This window comes from Protopterus annectens, chromosome 9.part0, assembly GCF_019279795.1.
Source record: "Protopterus annectens isolate FY-2018-M chromosome 9.part0, PAN1.0, whole genome shotgun sequence".
Taxonomy (NCBI): Eukaryota; Metazoa; Chordata; order Ceratodontiformes; family Protopteridae; genus Protopterus; species Protopterus annectens.
Window position 1 is genome coordinate 1,123,514,101 of NC_056743.1, and position 23,257 is coordinate 1,123,537,357.

The following is a 23,257-nucleotide window of genomic DNA, read 5'->3' on the forward strand; positions in this document are numbered from 1 at the left end:
CACATATCACCAAAGACTTTCATAGGTAATTTCCAGGCTAGCTGCCCTTGCAGGCCATTTTAAGCCTAGCCAGTTTCCCTTTTTGTGCTCACATTAACCTATCCTATTTAGTTAGAGACTGGCCTTACCGACCCCATGCTTGATAATTATATGTTACCCATTATTAGACTAACTAGGAACATACCATAGATATTTTGAGGGGACCCATGCAAGGGATAAAGAATTCAGGAGTTCCCTTTGTCCATTAGTGGTATAGGAGGTCATCCTGGGGTAAATCCATAGTTCCAAACTGCACTTGAATATTGACAGGGATAAACATTGTTTTATGTGGCTGGGGATTTTATTCCACAGCAATATTGTCTTGCCATACGATATTGTGTGTGCTCATGTGTGGGTGTGCACTCGTGTGGGTGTGCGCTCATGTGGGTGTGTGTTCGTGTGGGTGCGCGCTCGTGTGGGTGCGCGCTCGTGTGGGTGCGCGCTCGTGTGGGTGTGCGCTCATGTGGGTGTGCGCTCGTGTGGGTGTGCGCTCGTGTGTGTGTGTGTGTGTGTGTGTGTGTGTGTGTGTGTGTGTGTGTGTGCGCTCGTGTCTGTGTGTGTGTGTGTGTGCACTCATGTGTGTGCGTGTGTGCGCTCATGTGTGTTCGTGTGTGTAGGGGAGCACATGGAGCTTGCACCCCTGTAAAAAATTATGTTTTTATCTTCCATTTTTTAAACTTTTCATTTGTATGCGACAAGGATTTTCCTGATATATTCATAGTAGATTGTCAATGTTTGCACTGTGGACCTTTTGTGGTCAATATTTTGACATTGGCATTTGGGTATTTCAATCATCCTTCACACCCAGAGTTATGTATGGGTATACATGTATATCAAATAGCCACTACCCATTGTGAAGTATGTCTCTCATATTCAATGCCATAATTTTGTATCCTGTAAAGTTTTTTATCTCCCAGCTGTGTGCTTTCTTTCACTGTGGAGCTATGTCCTTACTTTTTATCACAGGGCTAGCACTGCCCAGCAATGTTTCTAGATAGCAGAAACTAGCCACATTTCCTGTCTTTCTTGTACAAGAGGTATAAACAGCATAATATCTGAAATAATCCAGTCAAAGAAATATATATTAATAATTCTACCTATGAAATCCCACTTGCACAAAACAGGAAGTCAGAGCCATTTAGCAAAATGAAGCCCTATCCAAATAACACAAGCCTTGAAAATGGTTTGAAACAGGTAAACAAAAAACTTGCCAAACACTGTCTTCCAACACCACGTGAAAAATCCACTACTAAACCTGCGTTTGAAATATTTATTTAAGCTTCTCTTTAAACATGCACTTTTCTTCAGATTTAAGTATCCAACTTCATCAGAAACAAAACTTTAAGTTAATAATCTACTAGAGCATTTTATAGCACCCAAATCTCATTGAAATCACATTGAAGTCACGCAGCACTACACATGTACTATGCAGAGAGCTCACCCTACTGGTGAGACTTGGAACTACTAGTTAATTCTTTATTTTTTATTGCTTGTTTTTTATATATTGTTTGTTTAATTTCTACCTATATAAAATCTCATATACATGCAGGTCGCAACTCAGAAAATACAATGCTATAATGAACAATGATAAAAAATATAAAAATAATATACTAACAAATGTAAATATAAAAATGTATAAAAAATCTCCAAGTAAAGAATTATGTTAAGCTTTATATAACTAACAATGTTAAAATAGTTAAAAATAGATAAAAATAAAGTTTTGACTTGTAATTTCGATCTCAAAGAACTGCACATGTATTTGTTCATAAAAGCAGCAAAGTCTCAAATCTAAAAATACAAATGAGAATTCACCTTAACAGATTTTTCAAGCGTAGGACACACATAATCGAATTACACTCATTCAGGCCAGGAAACTGGCAGGCATTCAGCCTCAATTGCCAACAAAGCTCTAACCTTTCCAATCTAAGTGACTCCGGACCACCTCTTCTGTCATTGTATAGTTGTTGTATGACGCTAAATTTGAAATTATGTGTGGGCTGTTCTGAAATGTGTCTTGCCAATGCATTTGTGGATTTACTATTGTTAATACTATATATGTGTTCATATATCCTGTCCCTTAGTCTTCTGTCAGTTTTGCTGACATAGAACGCAGGACAGTGGGTGCAGCTTGCCAAATACACTACTTGCTTACTGTTGCAATCATATTTGTCCTTGGCTTTGATCTTAACATCCCTAATACAACAACTGTTACCCTTCATGGATATATTTGCATTGGTTACACATATAACATTTGAATGTACCCAGTTTCTTTTTCATCACAGTGGCTCTGTTTTCTAAGATTTGTTTCAAATTTGCACCACATCTGAAAACTATTTTCGGGCATTCGGGGAAAGTTGTACATGTCTCATTATGGTTCAGCAGTAACCCCTAATTCTTACAAATGATGTTAACTATTTCAAAGGATTCCATGGCAAAAGTGGAAATAAAGCAATAAGGGCTGAACAACTCGTCAGACCCCTGTTTGTCACTACAAACCAAAGTCATATTTTTATTACACAAAATTGGTGGGAACACTCCTCCATGTCTCTTAGCTTTCACTTCCTCAAGGAGGGTCATGAACAAATCTAGAGGGTAACCTCTCTGTAAGAAAAAGTTCTTTAGTGTATCGCATTCAGCTATAAAGTCCTCATCTTTTGTGGACATCCTAGCTGCCCTAACTAACTGCCCCTTAATCACAGATTATAGAGAATTATAGTTTATTTAGCAAAAATTTTCCGTAAGAGTACTTACTCATATTCCTTCCTTCATTTTTCCAGCTGCCACCCTTTTTCACAGAAGAAATCTGTGATTAAGGGGCAGTTAGTTAGGGCAGCTAGGATGTCCACAAAAGATGAGGACTTTATAGCCGAATGCGATACACTAAAGAACTTTTTCTTACAGAGAGGTTACCCTCTAGATTTGTTCATGACCCTCCTTGAGGAAGTGAAAGCTAAGAGACATGGAGGATTGTTCCCACCAATTTTGTGTAATAAAAATATGACTTTGGTTTGTAGTGACAAACAGGGGTCTGACGAGTTGTTCAGCCCTTATTGCTTTATTTCCACTTTTGCCATGGAATCCTTTGAAATAGTTAACATCATTTGTAAGAATTAGGGGTTACTGCTGAACCATAATGAGACATGTACAACTTTTCCCGAATGCCCGAAAATAGTTTTTAGACGTGGTGCAAATTTGAAACAAATCTTAGAAAACAGAGCCACTGTGATGAAAAAGAAACTGGGTACATTCAAATGTTATATGTGTAACCAATGCAAATATATCCATGAGGGTAACAGTTGTTGTATCAGGGATGTTAAGATCAAAGCCAAGGACAAATATGATTGCAACAGTAAGCAAGTAGTGTATTTGGCAAGCTGCACCCACTGTCCCACGTTCTATGTCGGCAAAACCGACAGAAGACTAAGGGACAGGATATATGAACACATATATAGTATTAACAATAGTAAATCCACAAATGCATTGGCAAGACACATTTTAGAACAGCCCACACATAATTTCAAATTTAGCGTCATACAACAACTATACAATGACGGAAGAGGTGGTCCGGAGTCATTTAGATTGGAAAGGTTAGAGCTTTGTTGGCAAATGAGGCTGAATGCCTGCCAGTTTCCTGGCCTGAATGAGTGTAATTCGATTATGTGTGTCCTACGCTTGAAAAATCTGTTAAGGTGAATTCTCATTTGTATTTTTAGATTTGAGACTTTGCTGTTTTTATGAGCAAATACATGTGCAGTTCTTTGAGATCGAAATTACAAGTCAAAACTTTATTTTTATCTATTTTTAACTATTTTAACATTGTTAGTTATATAAAGCATAACATAATTCTTTACTTGGAGATTTTTTATACATTTTTATATTTACATTTGTTAGTATATTATTTTTATATTTTTTATCATTGTTCATTATAGCATTGTATTTTCTGAGTTGCACCTGCATGTATATGAGATTTTATATAGGTAGAAATTAAACAAACAATATATAAAAACAAACAATAAAAATAAAGAATTAACTAGTAGTTGCAAGTCTCACCAGTAGGGTGAGCTCTCTGCGTAGTACATGTGTAGTGCTGCGTGACTTCAATGTGATTTCAATGAGATTTGGGTGCTATAAAATGCTCTAGTAGATTATTAACTTAAAGTTTCGTTTCTGATGAAGTTGGATACTTAAATCTGATGAAAAGTGCATGTTTAAAGAGAAGCTTAAATAAATATTTCAAACGCAGGTTTCGTAGTGGATTTTTCACGTGGTATTGGAAGACAGTGTTTGGGAAGTTTTTTGCTCTATCCAAATAAACAATACTATAAATAAGTTAATACCCATCTGATAGTGCAACATTATTCTTCTATTTCAGAATAGAATTTTTAATTGAATATTGTTGTATTTCAGAATATCTTATCTCAGCCTTACTTAGTTTTCTACTTAGGCAGTAGATTGGGTAGTCCTCAGCACCTACTTCCTAAGATAAAACTCTGACCCTACCTTGGATACATTGGTGTACACAAGGAAAGGATTTAATGAAGTATAGGACAACTAAGGCAGGTTTAAAACATAAAGTTTTTAAGTGACTGAAAGATTCATCTTATCTCATCCCAAGGTCCACTTCCTTTGGATAGACACATTCTCTTTTGTAAGGCCTAGCAGAGGAAGAGCTAGAATAGCAAAATTAGGTACAACTTTTCTAAAGTACCCTGCTATTAAAAATGATTTAATTTGTCTTTTAGTGCTGAGTATAGGCCACTTTCTGTTTTTATCTGTTTACAAACTAAACACACCTCTTCCAGATACATATCATAGGTATGTGTATCTGTCACATATGGCTTACATATAGCAGCACAGACTGCAAGTTCTATTTGTCTTAAACATCCCAACATCTACAGAAATAGAACTTTGAATATTCTGAATAAATTACTATGTCATTAAGGACTCCCAAGATCGTGTCTTGCTGAGAAGCACACTAACTAGAGTTGTTCAGTGTGTGAAAATTGCAAAGGTGATAGAATGGGGGAATTCAGTAAATGGCTAGCAAATACACTATTCATATGTCAACAAAGAAAAAAAAATCTGGGAAAATAAAAAAAGTTAACTAGTCTGAATAAAATAATTGCAGTGCCACTCGTAGAAAGTAGTCCAGTGTGTAGCTCCAAAATGGATTCCTGTAAACTAGAAGAATAATCAGTCAAGATACACTCAAAGGTATTTTCAGATAAGTAGGACTTTGTAAGACTATATAAGAACAAATGAGAAAAAAATGATTGGAAAAAGAAGTATTAAATAATCAAGCTGACAAATTAATGTTTGCAAAATAACTTCATTTATACATTTTGTGTTAAATCATTTAATGATGATATAAAATTCATTCAATTAGTAAACAGTACGTTTCTGAATGCAGTCGATGGGTTAAAGCATAAGTAATGCATAGTGTGTATGAAGAAATAACTTTTCTTAGTGGTAGCTGACTTGATTATTAAAAATAAACCATTTTAGAAAAGTGAAATAGGTTATCACTTACATTACAGTATAACAGGAAACTTAGAAGTAAATCGGTAAAATTAAACAATGTTGAGATGTGAAGTTGCAGAAGGGACTGGACTAAGGGGGGTATGAAGTTGCTGATCTCCTCATAAAATGTTGCAAGAATAGAATAAAAGAACACTGATTTAGCCAAGGGTACTGTTTTCTTCATTGTTGTGAAGCAGGCATGTTAAATAAGGAAAGGAAACTGAAGACTGCAGGACTATTGGTTATTTTCCATAAGCAGATACCTTAGCAGAGTGCAGGTATCTGTCTAATCCTAATGGAAATTGACAAGGGTTGAAGTGATATACTCAAGATATGGAAGGAAGAAGTAAATTAGGAAATGGTCATAAAATGAACTCTATGACCTTTCCAGTGGATCTGTTAGAAAGATAGTGGTTTACATTAAGAAGCACAATGAAAGCAAGTTTGAAAGAACTTAAGGATAAAAAAATAAAATAAAATAAAGGGGGAAAATAGGTTGTCCCCAGCAGCTTTAACTTTAGAAAAGTACTTAGTATAAAGTCCTAAAACTATTTCCTTGTCACAAAGCTAATCAGTGAATTTTCTAAAAACAGCTCGTTTTTAAGTACAAAATATACAAATTTATTCCAATTGTTTTCTACACATTGGAGGGAAAATGCATTTAAATTAAAGAAGCAGTAATGTGTTGATTTACAGGCCCAGGCAAAATATGTCTCATTGTAAGTACTCCTATTTTTAGGGTACCAGAGCAAGTAGCTATTACTGTGAAGATGAGGCTTCGGGAAGTTTGCTCTTTTAATGGTATATATATTTATTCAATTTTTCTATATTTTAAAGGGATTTGGGCAAAACTTAATAACCCTTTGACAAGAGGTTAACTAGTAATCCTGAAGAGATAAAGGAGATATTTCTGCATTTTATTAAAATCTATATGGGGCAGAGGAGTGCAAAATCAGGAGAAGACCCTTTAGAAACATTTCCGGAAACATTACCTACTCCACCTTGTTGAACTGGAAGATCAATAATTAAAGGTCACAGTAGATAGCACATAAACATGTGCTGCACAACCAAACAGCAAGGAAATATCTAGGAAAGAATGGAATTCCCATAGAAATGTGTAAGCCTGGAAGAAGGAGGCTGTTGAAGTGTTGGAAGGCACCATTTAATAATGTTTTGACAAGGGGATACCTGCATCATACAGGATAGCAATGGGGCTAGTATTTCTAAAGGGGGGGATCCTGCAACTCTGCCTCATATAGACCAGTTTTGATTCTAAATCACAATTGCAAAATTATTTTTCTCTATTATCTTACAGAATAGCAAATATGTTAGTAAAGCTGATCGATATCCACCATTGTAGTTTAATGTAGGGAGACAATCATTTGATAACATTAACAGAACAATGATTCAGAGAAAATCAGAATATAACAAATGAATTCATGAGCCGGATAATGTTAGTATTTGCACTCCCTAATAGTATAAACAGAGTTAAAAAGGAGAAGTATTATAGATTACATGCAAAAGTAAAGATGCAAAAGCAACTTGAGCTTGAACGAAGACACCAAGCATGAATGTCCTCTTTCGCCTCATTTATTTGCTATATACCTTGAATGTTTAGCTAAAAAGATAAGGGATTCACAAACTTTGGGATATATTTTGTATGTTAGTCAAAAAAAGTTGGCCTTGTTTGTGCATGATATCCTCTTGTACTTGACAGATTCTGAATGTGAAATTAGAGTATTGTGGGATATTTTAAGACATTTTTAAGCATTTTCTGGGTATAAAAATAAATTAAAGTAAAACAAATGATATAGCAGTGAGTTCTATGCTTACAGATGGGCTTGTCTGGCAATACCCATGTTTATGAGGACAAGAAAAACTAAACTATTTAGGCATACTGACAGCCATGGATATGTGGGAAGAGACCAAGCAGAAGATTATTTAAAAAATAGGAGACTGGAAACTAATGGCCATGGATATGGAAAATAAGATAAAATCAGTAGAATTGTTTTTAGCTCTTTTGGTCCTGTTCACAGTCAGATATACTTTTATCAGTTAGAACTGAAGTTGTAGGCAATTAATACAGCATTGAAGAAATATAGTTGAGAATGGAAGAAGGCAAGAGTAAACTGGTAGATGATGATTTTTTCCTGTTGAGCAAGGTGGTTTAGCAGTACTGATTTGAAGCTACACTTTAAAGCTAAACATATAAAAATTACATATATTGGACATACAGATGGTTATAGACCCACGTGAGAAATTATAATGGTAGAGCAAGGTAGGAGTTGGAGAGATGCAGAGAGAAAAAGATTTTGGAAGCAATCCCATAAACAAAATGTACTTAACTATGCATATAAAGTTAGGATAACAGTATAAAGACTAAACCAGTGCAGAAGAGGAGAAAGGAGAAAGGAGATTTTACCAAAATGTAGTCATACAAATCAGGACGCAGAACATATACAAGTGATTGCAGGAAGTAATTGGAGGAAACTGAAAGGATCCATACTACTGGAGCATATAAGAATGAGAAGGAGCCAGGAATACCTTCCATAAAAGGTTGGTAGAATATAAATAAAAGAAGGGATACCAAGTAAAACACAAGCTCTGGTAAGATTTCTTGTGGCATCAAGAAAAGATGCTATTAATAAAGGGATAAACAGTAAGGCATATAAAATGTTACAAGATAACTATAGAAATAATCAGAAAATATTAAAAAGATACTGGAAGGGAGTATTAAAATGGCAAATTACAAAACATCCGTGAAAGGACATTGGTAGCTCCCTATCATACCTCTCAACCTCTTAGCACAAGAAATCTGGACAGAGCCAAAATAATAGAGGGACAAAGGCCCAGAAATAGGGACAATTTTTAATTCTTGCTCTTATAAACTTAGAAAGTTGATAGAATGAAATGATTTGTGTTAACGTGCATTTTCTAAAGGATATGATGTCTGAACCACAAATGTCTGACATTCTTTAATAATTTCAGTCCTCTGACTGAAAACCACAATTTTTAGGAGGAACAGACAAAATGAGTAAAAATCTACATTCTACTAAAATCTGAACAGTTGAGAGGTATTCTCTCTATGAATGCTACAAAGTCCAGACAAATGAGGATATTTACATGGAAATATTTACAGATGCATTTTTATATTCCAAGTAATCTTAAGGGGGATTTTCTGCAAAGCAGAGAGCAAATGTTGGACATATGTAAGGAAAGAGACAGGAAGTTGGCAATGGATTTTCTGGGGATGTGTGGTGTTACCTGAATTTAAGTAATTCCTACAAAATGTCCTGACACTGCTGTTGAGGGGAACATATTAGATCGACTAAGGACATATTGCTGTTTAGTTGCTGTCTAAATTTGAAAGTGTTGAAATATGGTAACACCTTAACAAGTTTAATGATATTAACAGCCAAAATAAGCAATTACACAAAACTGGAAATCAAAGATTATACCAGCTGAACATTAAGTACTGGTATTGTAAAAGAAATAAAGGCTTTAGAGAGAGGATCATTAAAATATGGAGGAATGAATTTTCATAAGTATAAATGGTGCATCTGGGAAAAGTATTTAGAAAATGCACAAGTAAAAGGCTAAGATAACTAGGTTGGTAGAACTGGAATATGTACAGTAGTTCCCCCATAAATTGAAGACAAATTATTGCAAGGATATATAAATCTTATCTGACAATAGAACCTGCATCCTTAACCCGCCCCAAAAAATACTGTTATCATCTATGTATCCCCTAAGGTGTTAGACTGGGTTGAAAATAAAAGCACAGATGGCCAGAAGCATATATTATACAGCTGAGGGTCTAGGAGAACAACCAAAGCACATGTATAAAAGCCACAAAGAGGCAAGGAGTAATGCAAACTCCACACAGAAGGCATCATGGTCAAAAACTCAACCAGAGATGAAACAGCATTAAATGGGAACACTACTCAATGTGACACTATGCCAGTGAACAGTAACTATCACACTTATCCTGTTGGAACCACCACAACCACTTATTGCGTACAATGTTGATGTCAGTGATGTAAAGTGAAAAAAACAATATTTTCAGTTTTTTTACTTTCAGATATATGGCAACCCCTCCACCGCACATTGAGTCACTTTAATGAGATACAATCCCAAGACTCATCTTTGTTAATTGTCACCTCAGATACAAAGTCAGGATAATGACTGCTTAAACTAACCAAATGACAGTAGTGTCAATCACTTTCATCCACAGACAGCCCCTATAGCCAGCAATTAAAGCTAATATTATCGACTATATACACCACAGATATTGAATTTACTAAAGTAACAAAATAATAATAATAATTTAGCACAGCAATTTTAACCCTCCCCCATGCACCTAAACACATCCACACATGCACACAGACACAGATGTGACTCATCAATACAGCCACTTGTATGACTGAATATACACTTTAGGTGTTTGATTGCAATCAAAAGAATGAGTAAATATGTAAACAAATGCCACTCAGGAATTTATCTTCTCAACTCATTACTATCATAATACAGTGTGAGACACACAGCAGCCCTTCCATGAATATACATTTCAACCCCTTAGCTCAAGAATCAAGGAAAAATCTAAATGGTGGACAAAGCACCAAAATCAGGGTCAACTATTAGCCTTCATATAATTATGACAGTTGATAGAATAACAAAAAGGCTTTAAATAAGCATGCTTTTTTGAAGGTTATTTAGTTTGAAATTCTAATGTCTGTCATTATTATTTAGTAACTGTAATCCTCTGATTTGCCAGGAAAAAAACACAAACTTTCCAAGGAACAGAGCAAAATATGAGGCAAAAAAAAAATTCAGAGACATTCTGCAAAATAGGGGACAGTAGAAACCATCTACACACACACACACACACACACACACACACACACACACACACACACACACACACACACACACACACACACCAATCAATTACAGCCACTTGTGTAACTGAGTATAGACTTCAGATATTTGATTGTTATAAAATGAATGAATAAGTACATAAATAACTACCACACAGGAATTTGTCTTCTAAGCTCACTATCCTCAGAATATATAGTATGTGGTCCACTCAACCAAATACCTCTCAACAAGAATCAAGGTAAAATCTAAAACCTAATGAGAAGCATATGACGAAAAACAAGGACAGAAATTGTCTTTATATACTTGGAAAGTTGCTATAATAAGTCTTTGTATTAGCATACTTTTTCTGAAGGCTTTTAAGTCTGAAACTCAAATATCTGTCATTATTTAGTAATTCACAAAGACGGACTGAAGCAGGCAAAGCAGCACACACCACCGAAGAACAAATTCCTTTAATACTGTTAAGTGCTTTTCGTTTGAGACTATGCTCAAACTTCATCAGACCCTGATGAAGTTTGAGCATAGTCTCAAACAAAAAGCGCTTAACAGTATTAAAGGAATTTGTTCTTCGTTGGTGTTTGCTGCTTTGCCTGCCTCAGTCCATCTTTGTGGATATACAGTTTGTTTGTTTGCCTTCGTTTTGGATTATTTAGTAATTGTAATCTTCACTGATTTATCAGAACACTACAGATTTTACAGGAAAATAGACCAAAATATGATGTGAAAGCAGGGACAGTTGAACGTTTATATACCTCCTACTATACCTTTCAACTTCTTTGCTTAAAATTTCTGGGTAAAAACAATACCAATGAAGGGACAAAGACACAAAATCAGAGACAACTTTATACAAAAACATAATTCACTTAATAAGTTAATAAAACAAAAGGTTTCTTCTACGTGCATTTTATGAATAATAACTGTTGTGAAACTCTAATGTCTGGATTTACTGAATGACTAATTCTCAGTGATTTAATAGAAAAATCAAATATTTTTCTAGGGACAGAGCAAATATGTGTGTGCTTGCTCAAATAAATACCTATTTTAGTACATGCTGACTTACTAGATGCAGAAAAGTCTTTAAGGCAAATACAGGGAAGTTCTGCATAAATCAAATACAGTGAGATGTATGCATTGCTTGTCCATGGCTATAAACTCCACTGTTAGATTGATTAGATTACAAAAAGTAATCTAGTATACCTTACCATAACGGTAGCTATTCAAAGTAAGCACTGCTGTAGTAGCCTTTACCTATATGGGTTATATTCTGTCCAAAATGCAACAGCTGGCTAGTCTTCCAAAGACTTTGGCTCCCCTCAACATATGTGCCTGATGTGGTATGAACTCCAAAGAGAGAAAACAGACTGGTCACAAAAAAAAAAAAAAAAAAAAACCAGAAAAGATAGGAACACATAACTATATCTAAAAACATAAGTATAAACAGACAAAAAGGGAGATGGAGGGATGGTCTGGCTACTGCAGCAGTGATTACTCTGAACATCTTCTTTTATGGTAATTGCATCTTATACAACTGGACTATGTTCATCAGTATGACTGCTGTAGTAGCCTTTAGCTATATGGATAGCTTATCCAACCTGGGAGAAAGAAGGACTGGGATCTATGAGTCCCAGGAGAATTGCCCTAGGAAAGCCCGTTCTGCCCTTGGAGAAGGAATCCAGTTGTGTAATGCTTTGTAAGGCTACTTAGAGTCTTCCTCTTTTCAGTTTGCCACTGAAGAAGAAGACACACCGCTAGCAGACTATGCCTTGATCCAACCTGAAAGTTATTTGCTGTGTTGGAAATAATAAAAAACAATAGCAACAGTCTGGAATTAGCCTGCTTTGACACAGGTTGCCTTTTTTGTCCCATCATAGCAAACACATAGCCATTCATCTTTCCTAAAAGACTTAGTTCTACCAAGAAAATATCAGAGTTATCTAGGCAAGCCCAGAGTACAGATACATTTTTTCATTGTGTTTTTTTAAGTTCAGGGGGAAAAAAGCAGGTAATTTTATGCCTTGATTCAAAGTAAACTGTAAAATTAGTATTGACATGAATGAGGGATTTGTTCTAAATGTAACCCATTCTCTATAGAATATCAATAGGCTCAGCCACCATGACAGCTTTCAAGTCAGAGCAAAATAGTCTTCCAAATCATGAAACAAAATATGCTGAGTTGATGAGCAACAAAAAGCCGATAAATACCTGGAATTGGAACAGAAATCCAAGCAAAAAACAAAAAACTGACCAGGAAGCCAAAGACCACAGCAGATGAATCCAACAATGGTAGAAACTACTCCAATTCTCAGTTGTTGTAGAAAAGAAACAATCCTTTATTGGCAAAATCACTGCAATTCATGGTTAAGCATTTTCATCTAAACATAGACTTCTTTAGAACCATGAAAACTCCCCTAAACACTGAATTTAAAAGCTCAAAGAAGTAAAACCACACCCCAGGAACTGTCAATCAACAGGCAGGCTGAACAAAGCCCGGGAAAGTTTTTAAAGTTGTACACTCACCAAAAAACACTTCCACATTAAACCAAGTAAAAATGGTTAAAATAAATCTAGAAAGACAAAATACTAGAGAAAGCCATAGCAGTTGTAAAATTTTGTTCAAACTTTGTTGGATTTTCTTTTAAATTCACTAGTAATGGAAATATAGTCATTCAATCCAGGTGGATTTGCTGCGTCTAAAGCCAGCTGCCAATACATTTCATGATGTAGGAGTCTGTTTTCCCAGTCACCAGCAAAGGCACCTGCTTCCACCTGTTCAAGCCTCCAAAAAAGTCAGCTTGTTGAAATTGGATTATGTGTAAGCATGCCTAGTTAAAGTACTCTTCATGTCCCTTTTGGATGTATTATAATAGTGTTGGTATATCCTTTTGGTGAGTGCATTTTTAGTCTTACCAGTATTATCGGCAGGGCATGATATACATTTCGCCAAGTAGTCTAACCTCTCTGATCATCAATTGAACTTACCACAGATGTTCATACCCCTAATTTTTTCTGTTATGTCACCTTCATTGCTGGTTTCAATATAAGTGCACTGATGGCAACATCCACATTTTGTCATACTCTGTGAGTGACTTTGTCTGGAAACAATTGGTTTCTCCAATAACCATTTTATGTTAGGCTTGTTCTTAAAAGTGAATGAAGTGAATTCAGGACAATTTTGTTTGAGTTCCTCATCACAATGTAATATGGCCCAATTTTTGTGCACCAATTTTTGGATGTCTGTAGAGTCCATTGAGTAATGTAAAATCATATTGGTGAGGTCTGTAGAGTCCATTGAGTAATGTAAAATCATATTGGTGTGGCCAAAAGTATCCTTACTTTCCATTTGTCTTGTCTTTTAACTTAGTTTTATCAAGGCTATACCTAATAATAGGTATGTACCCATTGTCTCTGTCTTCCCACACATCCTTCTGAAGATTATCAAGAAGAGTTTTAGGATACCCTCTTTCCAAAAATACAGATTTGAGGGTGTCAGTCTGTGTTAAACAGTTGTTATCATCAGATGTCAGATGAGAAATCCTGATAAGTTGGCTTTTCACAATCCCCTTCTTTTGATGGAAAGTTTGACAGCTGGTGTAAGACAAAAAATAATTACAGAAGGAAGGTTTCCTGTAAATATGTGGTGTCCATACCACCATTCTGGTCTTTCTGAATTTTGATGTCTAAGTACTGGATCTCAGCTGGGTCAACATGGTAGTTAAATCTTAAAAAAGTGGTACTAGACCGCAATTCATCCATAAAAGTATCCAATTGTGTCTCTGTACCTGACCAAAGGATCAGTAAATCATCCAAATAGTGGAAATACCCCACACATTTTTTTGAATACAAGAAGCTTGAACAAAGTCATAAATTCCCATCTCAGCCAGACAATGTTTGCAAAAGTGGGGGTGCATGTAGCCCCCATAGCTATGCCTTTCAGCTGTTCGTAAAATTCTCCATCAAAGGTCAAAAACTTATTGTTCAATACAACCTCCATGAAATCACAAAGCAGTGTGACACCTGAAAGTGTAAGAGAACCATATTGTTGTCATCATTTCACCGAATCATAACAGACCTTCCTCATGGGGAATCACAGTGTATAAACTCTGGATGCCACAAGTCAGAAGAAGACATTCACTCCACGATCCAGTTTTCAGATGTTTATCTAAAAGATCCCAGGAATCTTGGACAATTTGTGGAAAACCTTGAACAAGGTGCTTCAACTTGTAGTCCATGAACTTAGCCATTGGCTCTGTGACTGAACTACCAACAGTAACAATAAGGCATAAGGGTAGATCCAACACATTTGAGTGAACTTTTGGGATGCCAAAAATCTTTGGAATTGTGGGTTTTTGCACTAAAAGATAATCATACAGGCCTTGAAAAATAGCATCAAATAACAATAATTGCTCTTTTTTCTCCCATCATAGGAAACACATAGCCATTCATCTTCCCTAAAGGAATTAGTTCTACCAAGAAAATATCAGAGTTATCTAGGCAAACAGAGTGTACAGATAATCTTTCCTAAGTTCAGGAAAACACATGTAATTTTATGAATTGATTCAAAGTAAACTGAAATTAGTATTGACATGAATGAGGGATTTGCTCTAAAAGGAACCTATTCTCTATAGAATGTCAATAGGCTCAGCCACCATGACAGCTTTCAAGTCAGAGCAAAATAGTCTTCCAAATCATGAAACATAAAACAACATGCTGAGTCAGTTCAAAAGAAGACAGATTTAACTATCCTGCACAAAGTTATGATCTCAACAAGGTGTCACCTGTTTCCTAGGTGGTCTTAAATACAAATCCCTTTTCAAGGACAGCATATCCAAAGTAAGAAAAGAAATTAGAGGATCCATGGGCAGACATGATCACATGTCTGACTGATACACCTTGCTATGTTGATTGGTTTACTTAGTTTTTTTTGGAACTGGATTCTTTGGCGTTTAACCAACCTTCCATAACAAGGATTATTTTAAACTTTTGCATTAAGATAAAAGCATCATCAAAGGCTGATGTAATAGGAGTGGAGTGTGTCATATCCACTTGAAACATATCAAAATATCTTTTTCAAGAGGAAGGAGAGTCCACATGTTCCCATTGAAATAAATTATGCATCTTGCCAAAGACTCAGCAAAAGATAATTCCACTATTGTAGGAACTGAGGAAACACTCTCCTCAGAATCTGGGACATGAGAAGAAAACACAGATGAAGTCCTATCCTAATCCTTATCAGAATCAGCTGACAAGGGATTCTGAGGAACTGAGAAACAAGAAGTATGTATAACACTTACATTTCCCTGCTGTTCCACGGGATTCAAAGCCTGTAATAAAACCTTAGCAAAGAAATTAATCTGTATCAACAGAAAAACTGTTAGAAGAATGATGTTTTATTTTTGTTTTTCCTAGGGATATCCCTGGAAGGAGAGGAATGTAAAGAAGGCATTTTAACACAGGAAAGGGGTCTCTTATTTCAGATACCACAGGAGGAACCACTTGATGAAACTATCATGGCCAAAAAAAGTGGTTCTCTCAAGCCCAGAATGAACACTAGAGTAGCCACAAAGGGTATGTCAAATCTTTGGATTATGGTGTGAAGTCCAAAAGGGTTAAGACTTTATAATGAAAAACCTTCTGGAGAGGAGAATGCTATCATCTCTTTGGCTTTAACAGTGATAGTAATTTTCCAGCAGCCCTTGGTCAAAGCTAAGGTAGTCAAAAAACTTAATTTGCCTACACAGTCTAATAGTTCATTTAATTTGGGTTTTAGAGTGGTGTCAAATCTGGAAATAGCATCCAGTTTTTGGAAGTCATTACAAAATCTTATGGAGCCATCTGACTTAAGGTGCAACACTATCAGACCATGCCATTCACTTTGGGATTCTTCAATAAATCATATCTTTTTTTTTTTTTACTTATCTCATTGTTTTTTCTCAAGATTTTTATATCCTGTATGGTTTTAGGTTTCCTTTTTCCTGGTACAGTTTCAGTACAATGCTATATTAGATCCATTGCACCAAGCAGCTCAAAAAAAGCCTCAAGGCTTTAGATGATGTTTTGTTTGTTTGAACTGAAGGGATAGAATTCCCTGATAACATACTACTGGTATCTATGTCAGTCCCTAGGCCGGCTACAGAAGCTTCAGCTTTTCTCCATGGTTTTAACACATCTGTGTAACATATCTCCACTGGATTTCTCTTTCCAGTTTATCTTAGCTTGTAGTCTACATTATTCACTTTCTCTACCATCTGAAATAGTCTTTGATATTGTGCTAACATTTTCACAACAGGAAACTAGTACTAACACTCTGCCCCTTGTTTACACCGTTTTTAGTCTGGCATTTTATTACATATCCTCTGTTGCATCCCTTGTGACTTTTATGTATATTCCTTAACTATTGGTATCATAATTTTAACCTATCTTGCTAGTTTGGGCACCACTCTTACAATATAAAGACATAGGGAAGTTAGTGATCCCATTTCCTACCATCTTGTTCTATGGCCTTCATTAGCAGACTTCACAGATGTATTATTGTTCTCCACTAACCCATCTGGTTCATTGTAGTACAGAGAAGTTCTTAACTGATTTACTTTAAAACAGTGGCAAAGCTAGTGCATTATGCTGGACATACATGAAATCAATGGTCCATATTTCTTTATTAATTCCTTTTTGAATATTTTTTACAGGGATACTTCTTCAGCAAACCCATTGACATAGTCACTAGCTATTAAAATGTACTGGGAGCCATTGCTAGTTTTTACCAATGACTTTCTGCGCAAATGGTTTGTCAATAATTAGCTTAAAGTATCAATAGAACATCTGAACTCAGGATGTGGTGCCATGTTTTGACATTATGGGTAAGCTGCATGGGTGTTTTCAGTGTCTTTCATTACACCAGGCCAATAAAATCTACACAAAATATAGTTCTGTACATCCCTAACTGCTCTTCCTGGTAAAAAAAAATTGTAACTATTCGACAGTTTCATCATAAATGTTATAAAATGGCTTTGAACCTAACAATTAATGCAGTATTTATTTTTTGTCTTTGTTAACCTTGTATACCAGTCAGTTTAGGATCAAAAAAGGATGAAAGGTCCAAAGTTCTGAACTGTAGCAAAGATATTATACAAGCTACATTTAAGCTTCTAAATGCATTCATTCAACAGCTAAAACATCAGACCACTGATTTCAAGAATGTCCAGGATAATGCACCAGGGGTGACTAATGGTACTGGCCACGGAGCAGCAACCCCCCGCCCCCAAGCTCAGAAGAGAGAAAAAAAAAAGAAATTTGCTAGCTCAGAGAGTCAACAATTATTTCAAATTAAAAAATTACAGTTGACTTTCTGTTTAATTATCAGCATTTCTGTTTAATCAGCAGCATTTGGCAGTGACAGAGGTGTCACTCAATGAGTGACTTACCAGACTGCTGTAGGATGCAGCAAGGAGCCCTCTGTATTGGCTCAGTCTGCTTCAGACACCCGATGCAGCCTAAGCCAGGAAGAACAAAGTACTTAATGTGGAAGAGGAGGCATTAGTAAGGGAATTTTTATTTTAAATTTATTTGCACTGATGTATTTTTTAGGGACTATCTGTGTTATTGCAGTGATGTGGGAAGAAGTGTATGTGTGTGTGTGTGTGTGTGTGTGTGTGTGTGTGTGTGTGTGTGTGTGTGTGTGTGTAAGCGGATGTATATGTGAGTGTGCATACATGGACAGGGGTCACTGGGTGAAATCTTTCACTTGGATATCAGTAAAGGGCTTGTACAAACATCCATGGGCAAACTCCTGAAGGGGTCGTTGGTGGAAATGTTTTATTTTGGTGTCAGTGAAGTGTTAATGGACATACTACTGAAGGGGTCAATGGGGGAAATGGTATAATTTACTGTTTGTGCAAACATGGTTAAACTATTAAAGGTATCAATGTGGGAATAACTGATGGTCACATCTGTGTAGGGGGTTAAATTAAATTACTTTGTTCAGTTGTTGCTATTTTCATTTTATTATATTCTGATATATGAGGTATATTCCTTTCAAATGGGAGGTTAAACATACAAATATTGTAATTCAGAATACGTGGAGAAACTTATGCCCTCTCAAGGTGCCAGTGCAGCAGGAGACAGTTTCTTCGAGTTACGTGTGTTTATTTGCAGTGGAAAAAGTCAAGCCAACGTTCATTTACAACTTAAAAGAAAAGTAGCATGATTCTGATTAGAGTTACGCTTCACTTCTGTATTTGTTAGCCCAAATTTAAACACAGTCAATGAAATATAATATTCCATACAGTTCACAGATATGGCACTGCTGTTCTGGTTTAGCTGCCCAGCAATCACCAAATATAAATGCAGTGATGTTCCTGGTACTCCTGGAGTAAATCCAAAGTTGGATTCCTGGTACTCATTGAGTAGATCCAAAAATGCTCTATTTGTATTTTCTACAGTTCCTTTTGGTCATGATCTATCATGAGTTTGCAGTCTTAGCCTCAAATCACTTCATGTGAGAAGGAATCATGTCTTCTTTTAATAGCCCTAAGCAGGTTTGTAGTTTCATAAGTAAGTATTAGGCTAAAGGGCCATTTTAAGCCTAGCTAATTTTCCTTTCGGTGCTAAAATTAACCTTTCTTGCTTGATGTTAGACTGGCCTCATCCATCACATGGTTGATAATTATATAGCATTGAGAATAACTAGGAGCATACCATAAATAATTTGAGGGGACTCATGCATGGGATAAAGCTTTTAGGGTCTGCCTCTGTCCATTATTAATAAAGGGAGCAGTCCTGGGGTAAATTTTCTATTTCCCTTCCGTATATCCAGATTGCCATTAAATATGGACAGGATGTTTTTCATAGATGGGTAGTCTGTTCTGGAGCAGTGGTATCCTCTGTGAGGTAAACCCATCCCACCAAACCAGTCTGTTAATGTTGCAAAATATGTTTAGATCCAAACATTGAGTATCTCTGGTGCTATTTAACTTGCTGATGTGCATTTAATCCATCAGTACTGGATTGGAGGACACCTTCTATGCCAGAAACAGGTCACCTTTTAGCAGTCTGTGGAATACCAAGTAGAGTGACAGCAATTGAGTTGGTCCATGTGAACCTATACCTCACTGGCCTTCTTCAAGAGAAATCTTGATGAGTGGATGGGAAATAGAATATTCATCTCAGGGATCAATCCAGTGGCTCTACTCGACAGAGGCACTGGGAACTAAGGTTGGGTGGCACGTTGCCAGGTTAATCCTATGGGCTAGGCTAGTAAATGCTCCAGGGCCATTAGCCTAGTACACACCTATGAACCTATGAACCTATGTATGGCACATTGTTTAGGCCTTGTATCCTTTTAACAAAGTATCTCTGTAGGCGTTCCAGTTGTTACATGTGTCTGGACAGAAACATGCTAAAATAGGCATTATATTCAATGATTGGACTGAAATGGGAACAAAGACATCCCATGATCTAGACACAATCTCTTTTTTTATAAGCTGTGCAATATAGAAGGGTTTTCTTATGGCAATGGGCATGTGTCAGTTAAAATTAGGTTGCTGTCCATATAAGTTCTTAAATCCTGAACAACTGGGTAAGTTCTTAGGGAAGTATTGTTAATGTGGTTGTTCCCTAAAATAGATAACTTCCCAAAGGATATGATCATGAATTTTTTTAGCATTTAGTTTCAATCCATGATTTTGGCACTAATTATTTATTTGGGACGACCGTCCTGCAGGATGGCTAAGTCATTTGGAAATTTAGTGACTGCTCTGAGCTTGCAATCATCTACAAACTTAGTCAGCCAGATCCCTTTGGTACTGACTTTTACTTCAGAGAAGTAAATGCCAAACAGGAAAGGTCCCAGCACAGAACACTGGGGAACTCCAGTGGTGACTGGTCTCTTTGTAGACGTAACTTCCCCATGTAGATTTGCATCCTATCTGCACACAATTTGGTGATCTATCAGGTGTGACATAAGGGTTTATTCTGAGTTTATTTAGCTTTTCTACTTTTCTACTGTGCCAGCATGGGGGATTGTATCAGAACCTTTGCTCAGGTCTAGTTATGTGGTGTATACCACTTTTCCTTCTTCCACTGCTTTGGTGACCTTTTCAAAAAAGGTGATTCATATTAAATTATACTTCTCTGACATTATAAATAACCATTATTCTGGCACACGCATTCTGACACACATACCCATACGTGTGTGTGTGTGTGTGTGTGTGTGTGTGTGTGTGTGTAGCTATATATATATATATATATATATATATATATATATATATATATATATATATATAGAGCTACACACACACACACACACACACACACACACACACACACACACACACACACACAGACACATGCACACATATGTATATACGTTTTTGCGACTACAGGATAACAGTTAGGGTATTTCCATGTTGCCAGAGCTACACCCTTGATAACAAGTTCTAGGGAGCAATGATTAATGGGCCCTTCTCTTTATTTCATATACAAGCATTCATTTTTTTTTCTTGTAGAGAGACTGGATTCACAAATCCAGTGTACAGAGGTCTTAGTAAGCCTCATGGACTTCCTGAAAGAATGGTCATCTAGAAGAGAGGTAAAGGGTGGGTGACTCATTGTCTGTCTCAGGGACAATGGCCTTTGAGTTTTCAGACTTTTCAAGGGAGCCTGAACTGGAGGGAGCCCACCCCCCATTCACCAATTCAAGACATCCGCTTCAACACATTTATATGTAGGAGCAAGCCTGGCATGGCCACATGCTGGATGCCAGTTTAAAAGAAACCAATGCATTAGGCATGCACACCAAAGGTGGCATGGGGAGACAGAAGTCTGCAATAGCCCAGATTTGGAATTGTTCTATATTCCTTTAAGAGTGGTCTTGTACCTATGACTTTAGCTCTCAAAAATATCAAACATTTCCAAAATGTCTGGGCCTTGACATAAGTCCTGGAATGAAACAATCAAGTGCCATGCAGTCTGATCAACAGTCCATCCTGTGCCTTGAAGGTCATTCTGCCAGCAGATAATTCAGTTTTATTTACAGCTTGCCCATGGCATGGTGCCTCCAGACTAAAATCCTCAGAATGAGTCCAACAACCTGAAGCTATAACTGATTAATCAAATGCTTGGCCAAGCCTGTACCCCAAAACACAACCCTCTGGTCTGACAATAGTACTATGTATTATGCAGACTCTTCATCATCTGCTGAAGAGCACTTTTGCAAGCTTACGTCCTCACTAGGTGAGAATAACCTCAGGCAGAAGGCTTTTTCAGCAAACAAATCATCTCCAAAATGAAAGGATTAGTGGGTCCTCCTAGCTTTAGTCTTTGTTGCAGTGATTTGAAAGAGGTTTGTGGCTGCACAAAGGAATCATTCAGTAATGTAGTAGGAAGGAAGGAAGGAAGGAAGGAAGGATAGGGCTTATACTCCATGGGGTTTGAATTAATTATTATAAAAGCTGAACTATGAAGCAGATCTATAAGGTAGACCTGTATTTTGTGATAGGAATTATGCAGTAGATATATTAAGACTGGGTGTGAAATATCATGTATTCAGTTATTAATGTAGATACTAATTTACTAAGATGAATATTTTTCTGGACATGAGAATCATGCTTTATCGTGTGATTGAGCCTTCAGTTAATTAATTAATTAGTGAGTGATTTTGAATGTTTGTTAGCTTGATGAAGTTAAATTACATATTTCGGGATGGAAATATTTACTAATTTACAACAAAATGTATGGAACTTTCATTCAGTAGGTAATGCTTTACTTTAGTGCTCTATTGATTTAGTACAAGTATGGTGTGCTTGTATTGGAGTTTTTTTTTTATCTTCTTTTTGTATTCATTATGCCTGTCTCTGTGATAAAAACTAGTGAGACAGAAACATAGGCCATACAAACTCTCTCTTCAAATGTTTGAGATGGTATGGATATTGTTCCATCACACATTTTGCTACATCCTATGAATTTACAAACCGTACCATCACTACAGACTGATTATAGATATTGGGCCAAATAGTTGCAGGTACTTCTAGAGACACACAAGGGCAAGGAAGAAGTCATGCTCTATTTTCTAGAACTAATCATCCATTTGGAATAGCTGAAGTGTCAGAAAGTGTGGAAAACAAAACCATTTCTGATATACTTAAGGATCAAGAAGAGAAAAGCTTGAAATATTAAAGTTTGGTCTGAGATAATCTTTTCTTTGACTATTGTATTACTGATCACAGAGTACTGAAGGGGTTATGAATTATTAATTTGCAAATTAAATGAAGAATGGCACCAGGTTATTTCAAGATATGGTGCATATTTTTAAATTTTTTAAATAATTTTATTAGATTTTTCAAAAGAGCATGAATGCAAATAAATTCAACAACTTTACCATATGCATACAAAATATGTAAGACACTAACAGAATTAAACAATATTCAAACATTTTATATATACAACCAAGACAGTTTTGATCTTCCACATACATAGTTATTAAACCTCATCAATATTATCCATGCAGTATAGCTTATAATCCCTTTAGTCTTAGTGCTGGATTAGGCTTTCTGAGCTTAGTACAAGCCGCCATACAGGGGAACAGTATTACGTAAAATAAATATTTTCAGGGAAGCAGAGACAAATGAAGCAGGGTCTAAAGAGTTTTGAACCATTTGACAAAGATCAGTTTAAGTGCAGGGCTTAATGAAACGATTTCTTTCATTTTGGAAGCTAAATCCCTGAAATGTAAAACTAACTGTCTTACATGTGAACAATTCAAAATAAATGTCCTCATTCACATGTTTTCATCTCTTACTATTACTAATGAGTGTAGAAGAGCGTGTAC

At 36.2% G+C, this 23,257-nt stretch overlaps 1 protein-coding gene across 2 annotated transcripts in view; it reads right to left on the reverse strand.

Moving 5' to 3' along the window:
- NCKAP1L (NCK associated protein 1 like) overlaps window positions 1-23,257 on the reverse strand; it is a 1,498,172-nt gene that overhangs the window by 1,260,002 nt on the left and 214,913 nt on the right. The window lies entirely within an intron of this gene.